Source organism: Myiozetetes cayanensis, unplaced genomic scaffold (genome assembly GCF_022539395.1).
Source record: "Myiozetetes cayanensis isolate MyiCay16 unplaced genomic scaffold, myiCay2020 scf16, whole genome shotgun sequence".
Lineage (NCBI taxonomy): Eukaryota > Metazoa > Chordata > Aves > Passeriformes > Tyrannidae > Myiozetetes > Myiozetetes cayanensis.
Genome location: NW_026087270.1, coordinates 15,010,129 through 15,026,156, shown reverse-complemented (window position 1 = coordinate 15,026,156; position 16,028 = coordinate 15,010,129). Strand labels below are relative to the sequence as shown.

The window sequence follows — 16,028 nt, the reverse complement described above, 5'->3', positions numbered from 1 at the left end:
AACGCAATTTTTTTCCACCTCCTTTCCTACCATAAAAACCTACCTCCCCCCAAGCACTAATCCCAGTGCAGGAGACACAGCCCTTTTCTAGCTGACTTGGGGGGGGGGAAGAGCTGAACTCACAGCTGGCCCAGCCCAGCTCCCCACACAGCCGGTGCACGCAGCTGGAGCCCTGGCTCAGCCCTCTTTAACCCCCTACACCGTGGCCAGAGGTGATCCCCATCAGGGGCCACAGAGAGAGTGTTGGGGTGCCCAGGTTGGGAAAGCACCTGTCAGGCTGTCATGGGACTGGTTAAACACCCCCCATCATTTAATTGCAGGTGCTGAGCTCAGGGTGTGCGTGCTGCTGCTTCTCCTCCTAGGGCAGAGCTCCAGCTTCCCTGCCTGGCGTGTCCCCAGCTTTGCTCATGCTCGTGGCCTCTCTGGGGCATGAGGAGTTCTGAATTCGCAGCTGGGTGGGAGCCTCAAGCCCTTGCAAAGCCAAAAGCTCAAATAGCACAGAATTGTAGAATTGTTTGGGTTGGAAGGAACCTTGAAGATTATCTAGTTCTGACCTCCCCGCCATGGGCAGGGACACCTTCCACTGGACCAGCACGCTCAGAGCCCCATCCAGTCTGGCCTTGAAACACTTCCAGGAGTGGGGAATCCCCAGTTGATCATGATCAAGAGGTTCACAGGACAGTGATGTGTGAGATCTGGAAACAAGCCCAAACTGAAGGAGGACAGTTGAAAAGCTGGTCTGTGAGGTCTGCGAGGAAGGGCCCTGACCATTGGGCTGTGATATGAAACAGGACAGTCATCATCTCCATGTCAACCTCTGGAAAGGTCTTGAAAGTCTTGGACTCCGCTCTGTTCCTTGGAGGAACAGTTTTGGAAGCTCCTGCCAGGGAGCAACCAGCATCTGTATACCAAGTGTTCTCCATGTGAAAATATCTGACGAAATAAGGGGAGTCACAGATAAAATCAATGGAAACACAAATGATTTTCTCCAAGTCATAAATGAAGTTAAGGGCTAAATCAGCCCAGAGTCCAAGTCCTCTGATTCCCAGTCTATTCACCATCTCCCACCACCCCAGTTCTGCAGCCCAGAGTCATATGGAACAAACCTTTCTAGAGAGATAAATGCCTCTTAAAAAAAAAATTAATTAAGAAAAGCAGACTGTTTTATCCATGCTACTTTAACAGAAAGCTTCTTCAGTGAGACTATTTTAAAATCAATTACTCATTAAATATGGGGCAAGAATAGGGAATTTAGTGGGAGAGAGGGAGCTACGGTTACTGGCCCCTTTTTAGGTTTTAAACCAAACCAGAGACAACAGTCAAACTTGGGACAATCCTGGGTAAACCACAAGAGATGGCAGCACTTCTCATCATCCTAAAACAACAACATTTTTCCAAGTTTTTTCAATCAAAAATGCTAGTAAGGCCACCCTGGAATTTGCTACCATTTTTCCTTACCCAAAGCTATTTTTCAACAGAAGTATTGAGTTTACATATTAATACACCACTAAAAACAGGATGAAGAGATTGGAATGCTGGAGTTACTGATTTGTTTGGGATTTTCTAAGAAAAAATAAAATAATTCTGTTCCACCAGTTTTCTTTATTTTTTCTTTCTTTTCCTTTTTCCCATTAAGTGACTGTTTCAAATTAATAGAAAGAGGATGCAGCATTTCTTGGGTTTTATTTTATGGGTTTTCCCAGCATATGGAATCTTTTTAAACATGAGAAGCCGTGGGTAATATGTTATTATATGCATATTTTAAGTTAACCATTCTTTATATCTTTCTCAAAAGAAAAGATTTATCATGTTTATGTCTGAGAAAGATGTTTATTTGGAAGATTTACTCCAACTCTACTTATTTCCTTTACAGGGATGGCAACTGGAAAACTATACTAGCATTTTTTATAATTAAAATTAGGGTGGAGCAGAACGTAATCATTGCTTGTTGCTTTTCTAGATCATGGAAGCTTTCTGTAAATCAGACTTGACAGGTTTAAAATGTTATTTTCTGAGCTTTGTTCCTTTGCCAGTAAGGCCATTTTTAGGGTGGTGACAGAAATCCTGACCTGTAATGCCAGTGAGCCCATTGGCACATCTGAGAGATCACAGGAACCCACATTTCCCAAAGTGGCTCCTGAACTGAAATGCAGCTATTTGGGGAGGAGGTGAAGGGGAGAAGGAACAAGGGGAGGGTATCTCATCACCAAACTGGCAGGCGATGGCCATCAAAAGCTCCAGGTCTCCCAAGAGCTGATGAGCACTGCTGGGTGAGCTGAAAAGAGTGAAAGCAGTCAAAATCAGCAACCACAGAATGAAAATATGAAGAAAATGTGCACATGACCCTGTTCACCTCTCCTTAAAACAGAACAGGAGGTATTACTGGGCTGCCATGGGCATTAACAAACATTTTCTGAAAACTTCACTAGTGACACTTTGCCTGTATCCCATGTCAGCCATAGGTAGCATCCATAAACCTGTGGAAAAATTTCCTGAATCTAGCACTTCAGGTGATACCACTGAAATCTAAGTGCACAGTTAACTTCCCTCCTTCCCTTCAACCACAGTACTAAGAATTGTCATAACTCCCAAAATGAATTTCTCCAAATACAGCTAAAAATTTACATTAAACTGACAGAAACTAAAGAGAAAAGTGGTTTTTACATAAGACTTGCCTGTTGTAAAGAAAATTTCATTTTTTGGCTCAGGAAAGACATTTTAATTACTTGGGGAAAATTATATGAAGTTGTTACTAAGCGATAACTGGCGTGGCAGGTTTTGGGATTGAAATTGGCATGAGTTTAAGATTTTGTCTAGGTACATGTTTAGTGTTCCTGTGTGTCAGAACTGGCAAGTCATGCTGAATGTAACATTTATCTCCCCTCTGTGCTGTAATTCAGCATTGATCTGGGATTTCATTGGAGGGTGACAACAAGCTAACAAGGAAGGCTCTGATCCCTGCTCACACACACTGCCACTTCCCAAACTGCCTGAGCCCTCAGGGCAAATCACAGAATCTCAGAATATCCTGAGTTGGAACAGACCCACAAGGATCATCAAGTCCAGCTCCTGGCCCTGCACAGGACAGCCCCAAAAATCACACCATATGCCTGAGAACATTGTCCAAACATTTCAAAGATGTAATTCAATTCCAAATTGCTGTAGCAAACAGAGTGATCACGTTCCCCAAGGAAAGAAGTGATACTGGAAAAAAAGAGGGGGAATTATCTGAGCTCCTGAGGTTGATGCCAGGTGGCAGAACCAGGAAAGCTGATGTCTATGGGGGGTGACAGGTAGAGCCTCCAGCATGGAGGGCTCCAAATTCAGCAACTTCTGAGCAGCCAGCTGGCCTGTGGGAGCCACATGACAAGCTAACTGACTCCCAGTTAAACCTAGATTTCCTTTTCCATACCTTGCACCACTTGTCCAAGAGAGAAATGCGAGTGGGTCTAACCAGCAGCCTTGGCATTACTGCCAGTTCTGCACAGGCTCTCTCACACCACCTCCATTTCACAGTGCCATCAAGACCCCCCTCACAGGATGTCCTCAAGAGGTGACTCCACGGATGAGGACTCCCCTATTTTGCTGTTTCAAAGGCCAAGGAGGCTCAGCAGTGGGGCACTGGGTGTCACCAAACCCGACTGCAACATCAGGCATACCCACCTTCTGTTTGGCGTTCCCGGCTCAGCCACCCAAGGACAGGGGAGAGGTGAAGGCACTGCCTGTGTCTTCTTCCTGAGCAGAGCATGTGAGGAAGTGGAAAGCACTATGGAAGTGTCAGACCAACCCCATCAGACGGGGCTGGGACTGGCCAGACCGCCATGAACGAAGAGCCTGTAAGGAAGATCACAGACAACAGTTTCCTTTTGTGCCTCACTTTGTATCCACTTGAAGAGCCTTTGTTGCTCAACAGTTTGTACATCCATTTATTTATTTTTTTCCCACAGCTGTCAAACCACATTGATTTTCAGTCATTTTAACCTGGGTAGGATCAGCAAACCTCGTCCCCCAGGTGAAAAGCCAGGCCTGCGAGGAAACGACTCAAGTTGGCTGAATTACCCGAGTCTTCTAAGACACAAAGAATTTGTTTGCTTTGCTTATGAGAGCCGAGGGAGGAATGGCACAGAAGGCTAAATCCTCAACATCCCCCTGGTACATACTTCACGCTTTGCTATCGATGCAGGCAGAAATGTTTCCAGGGCTTACGACTCAGTTGGCAGTGTCTTTTCAGGAAAAGACCTCTACGGAGCAAGCTCGTGTCTGAACTGAATCTCAGCCCTAGGGAAGATGGTTTCTTCAGTTCCCCTTCAAGGTCAGTTGTGGGGTAACATATGTTATTCGTCTCTCAGTCTTGCTAACAGAAAATCTGACTGAGCGACATGTGGAAACTGGGAAATGAAAATAAACAAAATGAATAAACACATTTAAAGGGCTTGGGGGGGGGAGATAGAATCCTGACCTGCGTGTAACATCCTTACCAACGGGACAATGCTAAACGAAATTTGGGATTTGCATCTTGATGGGTATGGTAAATTTGAACTCTGCATGACTCCAGTGCATCTGCTAAGCAAATAGAGACACTTTTATTACAGATGTACGGCACGGAGTCGGTGCAAGCTCTGGCAACCAACAAGCTCATTGCATTTGTGAATAGCATGTTAGAGGATTTTTTGTTCTTTTGCTCAGACATTCCTTTTGATAATTAGTATAGAGCAAGGTCTTGCAGAAATTAGGATATTTAAGTGGTGTATGGTGTTTCAGCCCTTCTTTAACATGCCATAGAGGATGAATTTGTAAAGGCTCTGTGTTTCCAGCTCTGTCTCTCCTCATGCTCCAGCCACACATTTGCCCTTCCCCAGAGCTGGCCAGGCACAGCTGTGAAGCCCACCCTGAGCCCTGAAGAGGGGAGATGCAGCCTTGAGAGTCCAAGAAAAGCCCTTTCTGCCTGCTTGATGATTCCTCTCCAGGACGGCGTGGGCACGAGTTTCAGTGCAGCCTCAGTTATTCCTGCTGGGGATCTGCCCTGAGTCAGCACAGCCCGGGGACATGTCAGCAAAACCCAGATGGCTGTCTCAGGTACCTAGTACCTTAGAGGATGTTGTTGATGTTATCTGTGTTTTGTGCTAATATCTGGGTGGTTGCAGCTGAAACAGTTGTATATTCTAGACATTCAGAGCTGCTCTTTCCTGCATGGCAGCAGCTGAAACCAGACCCCGTGGTAGCATTGCAGCCCTGCTCCAGCAGCTCTCATCTGTGCAGTCGTGTTTGCCATTCCAGCAATGGTAAAGAGTTCCCTCACCAAAGCTTCAGCACACCCACTTCTTTCCTAAGATTTGGCTAAAGATCAGAGAAGTTTGGTTATAATAGCATTTGGCAGCAAAAGTCTACCAAGCAACCTGGCCTGAGCAGCTGAAAGAAGAGCACTGAAGCAAAGTATGAGAGATGATTAAAAGAGACTCCAGAAGGAAATTTCTGGGCATTCCTTGCAACCACCATATCCTTGGATTTCTATTTTTGCCTCACTCCCCCGTGTAAACTTTTTTCTTTTTTTTTCATTCTTCCTTCCCTCTTTTTCTTACAATTAACAAGGGAGGGGTGAATTGTGACGTCAGGTTACGAGCATCTGCCTGAGCCTGTGTGTGTGCACAGGCACATGGCCACAGGAGAGAAACTGGCAGTGCTGCCAAAGAGAAGAGCTAGAACCAGGATGGTGAAAAGAAGTAAATGTGAGGATAGTGAGGTATAGGGAAAGTGGGTGAAAAAGTAGAAAAATTATTACACCAGTTGCTCTTAACCAGCTGGCATAGTTGCTCTGCTTGTGAAAACAGAGAGGCTTTCAGTGCAGTGTATTTCATGAGGTATTACAACTAAACTGAATTATAGAACATCACACAGAAAGGTGTTTAGCATTTTCTATGGGAGCAATGATTGATGCTAGAACCAAAGCACATTCGAGCTGGAAGCAAAACCCAAAGCCTTTGCTTGGGTTGCTCATGTAAGAGCATGAGACAGGCCTGGGCCTCCCAGGAGGTGGAGGATACAAGTGTCAAATCTAGGACAAGGAACTCCTCTTCAGGAAGTCCTGAGGATTGATCACTGTTACAGGCTTCCTGATGGACAAGATTCTGTTTCTAAAGATCCCATGGCTACGGATGTGCTCCCTGAAAAGCAGGTTTCACAGTGCAACTTGCATCACAGGGCCAGGCCCTGGACCTACATCAAAGCCTTCACCTCATGAGTCTCAGCAGACATCAAGATGTGCTGCCTGCTCTGATCTGTGCAGCACCAGCTCTGCCCATGCTGGGCTGGGTACCACACCTCACACCACCCTGGTGATGCCACCGGCACCGCAGGAAATAGCCCTGGCTCTGAGTAACAGAAGGCTCGGCCATCAGCCTGAGCTGGAAAGCAAACCAGGCAGGTTTTCTACCAAATTATTTCTGTGCTTTGCAACACTGGTCTGCTGCAGCGTATTCACATGGAATTCGTTAGCACGTCCCTTCTGCTAATCCTCCCTGTGTTTAATACAACAGTATACATTGATTTTTCCTGTCCTCTAGGACAGCTGTGTAAAGTCAGAAGCATGTGCTTTGGGACAGACTGGACCCAGGAAGCTTGGCCCTTGAGAGATTAGAGAAATCAGGGCTCTGAATGTTCACTTGGAGGTTCAGATAGAATGAACTTACATTATGATTCAAAGGAAGAATTCTGCATCTTGAGACCCTCCACCCTTACCACATCCTACTTAAATAGCAAGATCCACCACTGTTATCCCAAAGAGACCAGTCAGCCTGATCCAATACTCTGACCTAAACCATAAAACAGTAGAGAACAGGCTCCAAATTTAAAGACACTCCCTAACACACACAAACCAACAAGGCATCTTTAGAGTTCACCAAACAAGACATCCACTTCACCACCCCATGAACCCCCAAGAGCTGGGAGGTAATTCTGCAAGTTTGCTGCTGACAGTCTCAGCAGTTGAAGGAGAAGAAGATTCTCCTTCTGCCAGCTGTGAAACTGAGCCCTGTCCAAACAGTTTGGCTCCAAGGCAGCCACCTAATGATTCCCAGGCTTAGTTCAACATCTTTATCCCTCTAAATACCACATGATTTGGGATAGAATCAGTGGTTTTTCTGGACTACCACCACAAATAAGCACAGGACACTCCAGGAAGATAAAGGTGGGGGCCATCTGCTGCACACTGAGAGGAGCCCAAACCATCAGAGCAATGGCAAACATGTCAACATCACTTCTTTAAAATTCTGGCCTTGTGACACCAGTTACATGGCCCAACCACACCGGCCCTGCCAAAACACTCTGTGATACCGTGTCAGGAGCCACCCCACGTAGTCCTGTCCTCATCCTGGATCCACAGTGCCACTCAAACACGTAGCAAAGCCCTGCTGCCACCGAGAACTGTGGGGTGGCAGTGGGGGCAGCAGCCCCTGAGGGGCAGAGCAGCCTCAGAGAAGGGAGAGAGGAAGAGATGGCAATCGTACCTGGTAGAGGTTTAGGGAACAGAAGGAAGGACGTGAGCAATAGGAAGCAGACTTACCTCACCTTCCTGAGCTTGATCAGACTTGCATGGAGAGCTGTGCAATTTATTTCTCCATCTCTTTAGATGTTAAGTACCCAGTTGCATCCAGCACCGAGTGACAGCCAAGAGCGGATGTAAAAGTGTATGTACAAGTGTGGATATGTGGAGCTCTCACACTTTCTGGGAAAATTTATTAATATTACAATCTAGAACCTCTGTTGTGTCTTAGTAATTCCCACCAGCTGGGAATTTCATTCTAAACTTAGACATTAATCTCCAAGCCCGTGTGCCCTGTACTGCCAGGTGCTGTCATTGACAGTGGTGGAGAATCTGTCCACTTTTTATTGTCTGTAAGATATAATTTATTATCCAAAACATTGCTTTGGACATAAAATTTTCACTAGAGCTTATTTTGTAATAAATCATTTGTTGTAGTAAGTCCTAGTTTCCAATTTGAAAATTTACCCTAGATGCTGCTTTTTTTTTGTGAATATATTCATTTTTTTCAGAATGATCAGGTATGTAATGTCAGGTATAATTCCTTTTCCCACCTATCTTATGGGATAGTTGAAGTAAAAATAGCTTTGATGTCCAATTATGGAACAGGTTATGTTTCTGGTCCATAATTGTATTTTCAAATTCAAGTTCCTAAAGTTGGGCATCTAAGTCTATATTTAAGCATAAAATGAAGAAAAATCTGTTTGATAAAAGTGTTATCTATCTGCTTTTCTGTCATCTTCAGGAAAGACAAAGCATTTAGGAGAAAGATTTCTAAGAATAAGATTTTAAAATTTCCATGAATTTCAGCGTCTCTTCAAATCACAGATGATTATTGTTATTACTACTGTCGTGAGGTTTTGGTAATCTCATAATATCCACGTCGAGTTATTTCTCATCGCCAGAATTTGCATCTTGGATCTGGGCTAAAAATCATTAAACTAATAATCATGAGCTCAGCCTGCAAGGTTCTGGTGCCTGTCCCCCTTGCAGCCCAGCTTCACACTCTGTCCGTGTGCTGGTAGATAATCCAGCTTCTAAAAGCTGACTCCCTCTTTATCATAATGTGACACTGGCCTGCAAAGTTCAAGGTAAGGCCATTGTGTCTTGAGTCTATTTTTATTGTTCAAAACACTGGATGGAACTTAATGATTTTTTTCCATCTGCCAACCATTTTGACTAATTGAACCCTTTGGAGCCAGGAGTCAAGGTTTCCCGATGTAAACCAGATCCTGGAACTCGGCATTAGCAGAAATGTTGAAAACTCATGAAGGAATTTTTGGTTCTGAGGTTTGGTTCTGTTTTCCAGAGTCTGACCAGGATTCAGAAGAAAACCAAACCCTCTTCTGCATGTACATTTTTTTAGGTTCTTTCAGCGTCTCAGATTTTCCAGGCACTAAAACTTCCCATTACCAAAACAGACAAAAAAAAAAAAAAAAATTGAAGGATATAACTTAAAACCACATAAGTATGGAAATTCCCAGCAAAGGCTCAGACTTCCATTATTTTGGCAAAAAATAGAGCATGCTTGGGCAGCATTAGAAATGAAACATAACTTAATACCAGAGGGTTTCCTGATAAGTGCTCTGTACTGAAGATCGAATTGTTGACACATCCACAGTATATTTTAATGATATTTTCACAAATATTTTTCTCCTTAAGAGGGTATCTACTGTAGTCCATTGTATCTTTTGTCTATTGGATGACCCATAAATAAATAAGTTTCCAACTGCAACAATATTCCATCTCTGATTTTAGCTCAGAACGTGAAAATCTTGGGATTAGCAACTCTTCCTGCAGCAGAAGATCACCAAGGACTGAAAGGTGTGAGGCACTATTTTCCAGTAGGGACTTGTAATATACCCCTGATGAGGTGAGGTAGTGAAGCCTAAATGGGTGGCTGGTGCCTCTTAGTTTCAGTTTCGTATTCACCTTGATTTAGTTCTTTTCAGAACGTAGTATAATTAAGGTGGCATTTCCATGCTGATGACTCCTGCTTCATTCATCTCAGCCTCTTCTGCTGTTGATGTCTCTTTCCTCAGCTTGCCACCAGCATTAATGATATGCCACCAGCATTAATGATATGCCACTAGAGATGCTTCATCCTTTGTTTTTCGTGTCTCTGCAGCGTGGCCATTAGGAAGCAGAAGATCCGACGGCTTCTACCACCACGCTCGTTCCCTTTGACAGAAAACTCATTTTACAGCGGAGCTGAGATACTTTGGAAATGCTTCACAGAAATCAGGGATCTGTCTGAAATTCTACACTGGAGGCAAATGAAAATTTTTAATAGATCTGGGTCTTAGTTCCGCTAATTTCAATGGTTCGTTTCGCTGTTCTGGCAGTCAGGATCCATTAGTGGAACAGAAGGAGAAGCATGTATAATGCATGTACAGCAACCGCATTCTAATCTCAAATTTCTTTTTTCTTTTAAGTTCTTATTTTTTTAAATAAATATATAATGAGTTACTGACAGTACTTAACAATATCTTATACTAGACACTGTAATACCCCAAATAAATACTTAATTTCTGCTTTCCTGCAACTTCACTGGGATTACATCATGTCAGATTACTCTAAGTCTGCTTTAACCCAGTTTGAAAACACTAGTTATTCAAAGATCTTTACAATTCTTAATTTCATTCCTTGAAATACCTTTTCTTTTGCTTCCTTTATACAGTTTTTCGAGCCTGTGAAGGCCAGAGAGTTGAAATCAGAACAAGCCTGCAAGGGAGGAAGCTGGGAAAGCAGAAATGCTGTTCAGCTGACAACAGAGCTGCCTCCCTTCCTCACCCACTGGACAGCAGCACCTTGTTCTGCTGTCATAGAATCAAGCTCACAGAATCACAGGATGATTTGGATTGGAAGGGACCTTAAAAATCATCTAATTCCAGACCCCCTCCGTGGGCAGGGATGCCACACACTCGATCAGGCTGCTCAGGGATTCATCCAACCTCCACCTAATTCAATCTCTGGACACTTTGACAGGGCAGCAAACATACTATTAGTTTTTGTGATGTATAAAAATATCTAAGGAGAGCATGGCCATTGTGAATTCAGTTCTAGAGGGTCCTTACCATGAGATAGCATGTGGTTTTGATCTATTGGCCTGCTTGTAGATCAGGAGCACTGAGTAAGAAGGGAGGTGTGCAGTACCTTTATCCACCCAGCAAAGTCATTAACATGTGCTCCCTACCATGAATTAAATTAGTTTAGATTCTCCTGACGATGCAAATAAACTCATGAAGCACAGCTCTATAGGGTTGCAAACTAACCCATTTGAAAAGACTTTCACTGCTTTTGTTTATCATTCCATATGATAAACAGCTACCTCCCCAAATTATCAGGAAAAGAAATTTTAACCATTCAGCAAATAACAAAAATTGTGTTTTAATGATAAATAAAAAGTCACAAAGCTCAGCATGTTCTGCTCAGAACCATTAATGAGGGAAGTTGGTGAGGCCTGTGAATTTACCTTCCCTTTTTGTTTTCCATCCTCAATCCATATATTTGAACAAAACATATTTTCCTTATGTAAAAATTAGGGAAAAAAACCCTGGATTTTGGGGTTCATTGTCTTTCAAACACTGTCTGACCTTGTGTTGAAGTCTTCTGCAAAGCTGAAGTGATTGAGCTCCTCATCCCTCTATGTTTCTCTGAAAATCAGGACAATAATGATGACATTAAATATTGTTGCCTTTGACTTTCCTTCCTTCGTAAATATCGTAAAACCCAACTGTTAAAATAGCCTTCCTGTGGTAGGAAGCACCTTATCTTGTACTTTTGTGTCACTGTAACATCCTCATATGGTGCCCTGAACTTTGCTGCTGCTTCCAATTAAAAGCAAAGCAAAACAAAACAAAAACCTTGATAATACTTTGTTGGAAAAGGACTTAAACAATATCCTGCTTATTGCAGAAAACCAACACGGTGTGTTCCTTAAGTGTAGAAAATAGGATGCAGAGTCTTATGGACACAATAAAGCCCACAAAGTGTCCTTCCCTTACCCCTGCCTTCTGATCCCATCCCTGTGCTCCACAGGCTTTCCAAAGCTCACAGCACTTGTTTACTGCTTGGTTATTCAAATGAGAGATACTGCTATCTCCTCAATTTCCAAAAATTGTTGGCAATCCTGTAACATCTATTTTGAAGTACCTTCTCATCCTTTTGCACTCTTACAATGTATTTTAATGACTTAGTCATAAAGATCTTTAGTGTCTTCTGTACAAAGGCTATTTATTTGGTTGCATCTGTCAGTGAGATTTTCGATGATTTGGGAATTGCCTCACCTTGGCTATATGCTTCATGTCTCTCTAGCAGAACTCTCTGAAATGCTGTAAATTCAGATGTGATTCAGAGTTAACTGAATAAAAGGTTCACGTGACCCTCTCCCAGCACCAAAACTCAACCCATTTGGAGAACAGGACTTATGCAAGCCAGTATCCAAACTATAGATAGTCTAAAAATACACACATGAGAGAAAAACACTAGATAGTGATTCCTTTGGGCCTGAATTCAGCCAAAATTACATTGTTTGTGTAAGCAGAGTTCATTTTGCCTGAACCAGCAGGGCACGTACTGACAGTGGGCTCCCTGTCAATCCTCCCACACAAATCTGAGATGAGCTCTGTTAGAGAGTCCTGCTGCCTGCAGATGGGACCCTCTAAACCCCAAACTGCCAGACTATACAAAATGACAACCAGATTCTGAGACAAAGGAGACAAGATACCACCACAAAGTCTCTAGAAACAAGACAGCAAGCAGGGGAAACCTGTTTCACTAGTATTCTTATGTTTAAATGGAGCCAGTTGGCTGTTCATAGTATTTTATGCAGGCAAAAAGGCAATAAAAAGAGAGAATGAGCACGGGCAGGGTGGGTACTGCCAACTGAGGAACTGCAGAGCAAGTCACAGGACCTCCACTGGCCTCAGACACAGCAGTGGGTGTTTTCCCAGAGAAGTGTCTGCTGGAGAAGGGATTGCAGAGCTAGATGGTGGGATGAACATTTTTCATCTCAGAATGGGTGTTGGCTCCTGCCAAAGAGTGTCTCAATCTCGCCCCAAGAAACGCCACTGCCAATATTTATCTGCGACTTGGCATGACCATCTGTCTCTTTTCCAGAGAAAACTGCTACCCTGTCTCCACCCTTCCATGTGATAGTGGAGGCTTAGCAACCACATGTAGACCTCAGTGACAGACACGAGGTGAAGAGCTCTGTTTGGTATCTAAATAGGGAAAATATAAAGATCTTTAGTCAAGGCACTGCAAACATAGGGTGGGAAGTCGCCTAAATGCACTATTAAAAAGAAAAAAAATTAAAAAGCAAGCAGAAAGAAACTGTGAGATTTTTAGATTTTAAATAAAGAATTATCCATTTTCATATGATTTATAAACACCTTAAACATCTGAAACCCCTGCTTGGAATCATTGTTTCAGATGTCCAGTCTTCCGTGGGGAAACGATAAGACCCCAGTGAAGGGCAATCAGGAGTCCCATTCAGAAAGGATTACCAGAAACATAGTCATTTCTGTCTGAATTTCAGACTTCTGGAGACTGACCTCAGAAAAATCCTGGCAAGTGTTTTTACAATTACTATGTTCACTAAAATCTTCTAAAGGATTTTTTTTTCAAATTCCTCAATTATTTGCAAATAGATGACATTTAGCTGCATATCTCTTAAATTCATAATCCTCTTTAAAAACATGTGGTCTTGATTTGGCACCATTTGTTTCCATTTGATGCAACTCTGTGACTCTGTATCATATAACTGCATAATATTTTTGCCTTGAATATTGAGCTGAGGTCTGAATGCTGCTCTCCCAGCCCCATTACAACAGACTAACGAACAGCAAGCCAGAATACAGGTCTTGAAAACCAAAATCAAGGAGAACAATAATCAATGGGCACTTCCATATGGTTTTTCAAGAACATACAATGGTCACTGCCGAGCTGAAATTTTATTTGCTGATACAATTGTCCCATTTAGAGTTAACTTAAGAAAATGTTTCATCCAAGTACTGAGTGGTACCTTCATCACTTATTATATCTTTCATTTTACACCCACAATTAATATTACTCACAAATGAAAACCCTCAGTTGCCTGTCTGCATCATTTATCCACTTGATTGATAGCTGATGCAACTATTTTGGAGCGTAAAAGAGCGTCTGCACATTTGGAGGCTACTTTAGCTGTCTAATTAGGTTTTTAGCTCTGTGTGACGCAGAAATCATCTTCCACCATGCTCCAACCCTGAATTCTTTGCTAATACATAATGATCAGGTTTTGGACCACCCAAACAAGTGAGAAGCTGCCAGTTTTATTTCCTGCTAAAAAGGAATATTCAAAATAAACCTAATGAAAGGAAAAAGGAACTGGATGATGAGCTCACTGGCACATTTAATGCATATTTGCCTAAATATCAAAATTAGGATAGATACCAAAAAAGTATCAACATTTCAGGGTTACCATGTTAAGACTTCTTTCTAAATCATCCCAGAGAACTGTGTCTCTCAGGTGAAATGAAGTGGATTCCTTCAGATAATTCCATAGCCACTCCTACCTCCACCTGGAAAAGTGCATCTTGACTCTTTTCTCCAAAATGAGCAGGGTGTATCGAGGTTCAAGATATGGAAAAAAAAATAAATCTCAACAAACCCATGTGTTCACCTCAGTAAACAACCAATCTCAAGCACATGCTTTAAATTACAGAGGAGCTTCTGCACTCTGCTGAATGAGGAGGGATTTGGGCACATATTTACACCCTTTCTGAATGGGGGAAAGAGGAAATTAAGGAGGGCTTGGTACCACTTATACTCCACCTGCATAAACTGGAATTAGGCAGCAGAGTGTTACTGAAAGGCCTCCCTGCTCAGAGGAGCAAACAAAACTGGACGGGCTTCCCGCGATGGTTTGTGCGTGGAACGCTCAGTCCGTGTAAACAGGAAACCAGGTTTGCTTTGTCATGAGGGAGAACCCTCCTGTGCCAGTGATTCATTTCGTGACAAAACAAAATTTCTAAGATTCTAAGATGAAGCAGCTCAGTTGTCATGGCTTGACTTTAACATCGGGAAGCTTCTTTTTACTAGATTACCATCATCAGGAGGTAGATTGTTAAATGATGGTTTAGTCAGGAAGTATATTCTTTCCACAGATCATCTTAGGGGAGATGCAGGAAAGGAAGGTAAGTACACTATAGAAGTATAATCTAGGATAATATCTGCCCTTCCTCTGGAGAGGTTTCCCACAATACTTGATCCTGAGGGCTTCCTTTTCCCTATTTACAGTATATGCCTGGAGTAGAAATTCAAAGGAATACAACCTTGCAGTACATTTGGGGGCTTCTAAAATGCTAATCATGATCATAAAAATCAATGGCATCTTAGTCTTTAAATAACACCGGTGTTTTCTGCAAAATTATGATTTTGATTTCCTAGGTTTGTTGCAGAGGGAAGTGAATCGGACAACACTTGCCATCATAATTGCTTTCTGCATGAAGAGGTCTTTTTCAGGCTGGGCTGGCTGCTGCTGTTTTAATCAGAATGTTGTCTATTTGTATGTTAATAGTTTCATCCTGGTTTATTAGGCTTGTTGATGAAAAAGCAAAAATCAGATGCTTTACTATTTTCAAGTTTCACTATTAATCTGTGATTTTTTTTTTTTTTTGGTGCCAACACAGTACCATTTCAGCATCCTCTGCCTTAAATCCTCTTAATGAAAGCATGAAGAATGACAAAATACTTCCTTTCATAAAGCAGAAGGCTGTGCCAATTCACTTTCAACATGCTCATTCAGTGGAACTGAGGTAAATATGTTGCTCCACAGGTGCTTCTCCTTGCAATAACATACTCCCTAGTAATCCATTAAATTCATCTCATGCTCTGTTTAGTGCCTGCTCTGTGAACTGCCTAGCTGGTTAAGGTCACTGTGATAATAACACCAGGTTAAACAGCATGGGTATGTTGAACTCTGACACCCATCCACTTTGGCCACAACACAGATAGGAGACAACGGGCAGCATTAGAGGTGTAACATCTACTCAGACAGACACAATCTTTTACCCTCTGCAGCTCCTCACAAGGAAAAAAACCCTTGAATTAAACAAATATCTTCAGACCTGAATCTCAAGACTTCTTAAAATAATTTAGTGCCTTTAGAAACAACAGATCAGCAAATGGAAGCTTGTCTGCTTGCCTTTACTGAACATCCCCAAGAGATGGAGCAGGAGGAGGATGTGTCCCATGGGCCAGTGGGTACCTGTGCATGTGCCGTCCAAAACAGCTCCACCGCTCTCCTCATGCCCAGGGAGGACTCATGAGCCATCACTGCTTTGTTCACAGCACAGTATCTTCCCTTTGCAGGGTTGAAAAACAAGCTGGGTATAACTCCTGGGTGATAACCTCTTTCATTATGGAGTTCCTGTTAAAGGCAGACAAATAATTGCCGGTTAGTAAGTCGCTATTAAATTCAGCCCAAATTCAGCCCCAGCAATTC

The 16,028-nt window shown here is 42.7% G+C and overlaps 3 long non-coding RNA genes across 4 annotated transcripts in view; 1 reads left to right on the top strand and 2 right to left on the bottom strand.

Annotated features, from left to right (window-relative positions):
- LOC126637924 (uncharacterized) overlaps positions 1 to 4,300 on the bottom strand; it is a 25,285-nt gene extending 20,985 nt beyond the window's left edge. The window contains exon 1 of the long non-coding RNA XR_007628465.1: positions 3,664 to 4,300. This is a non-coding gene — a long non-coding RNA (uncharacterized LOC126637924). The remainder of the gene's footprint in view (positions 1 to 3,663) is intronic.
- The window catches only part of LOC126637927 (uncharacterized), an 11,768-nt gene extending 1,621 nt beyond the window's left edge, over positions 1 to 10,147 (top strand). The window contains exons 2-5 of one of the 2 annotated variants that reach the window (XR_007628468.1): positions 4,232 to 4,312; positions 4,838 to 5,076; positions 9,296 to 9,361; positions 9,666 to 10,147. This is a non-coding gene — a long non-coding RNA (uncharacterized LOC126637927). Of the gene's footprint in view, positions 1 to 4,220; positions 4,313 to 4,837; positions 5,077 to 9,295; positions 9,362 to 9,665 lie in introns of both variants that reach the window. The other variant, XR_007628467.1, reaches the window with a different exon arrangement.
- LOC126637928 (uncharacterized) lies at positions 7,504 to 16,028 on the bottom strand. The gene is made up of 3 exons (XR_007628469.1): positions 15,792 to 16,028; positions 11,134 to 11,193; positions 7,504 to 9,718 (listed from the first exon to the last, which is right to left on the bottom strand). It is a non-coding gene; the product is annotated as an uncharacterized LOC126637928 (long non-coding RNA).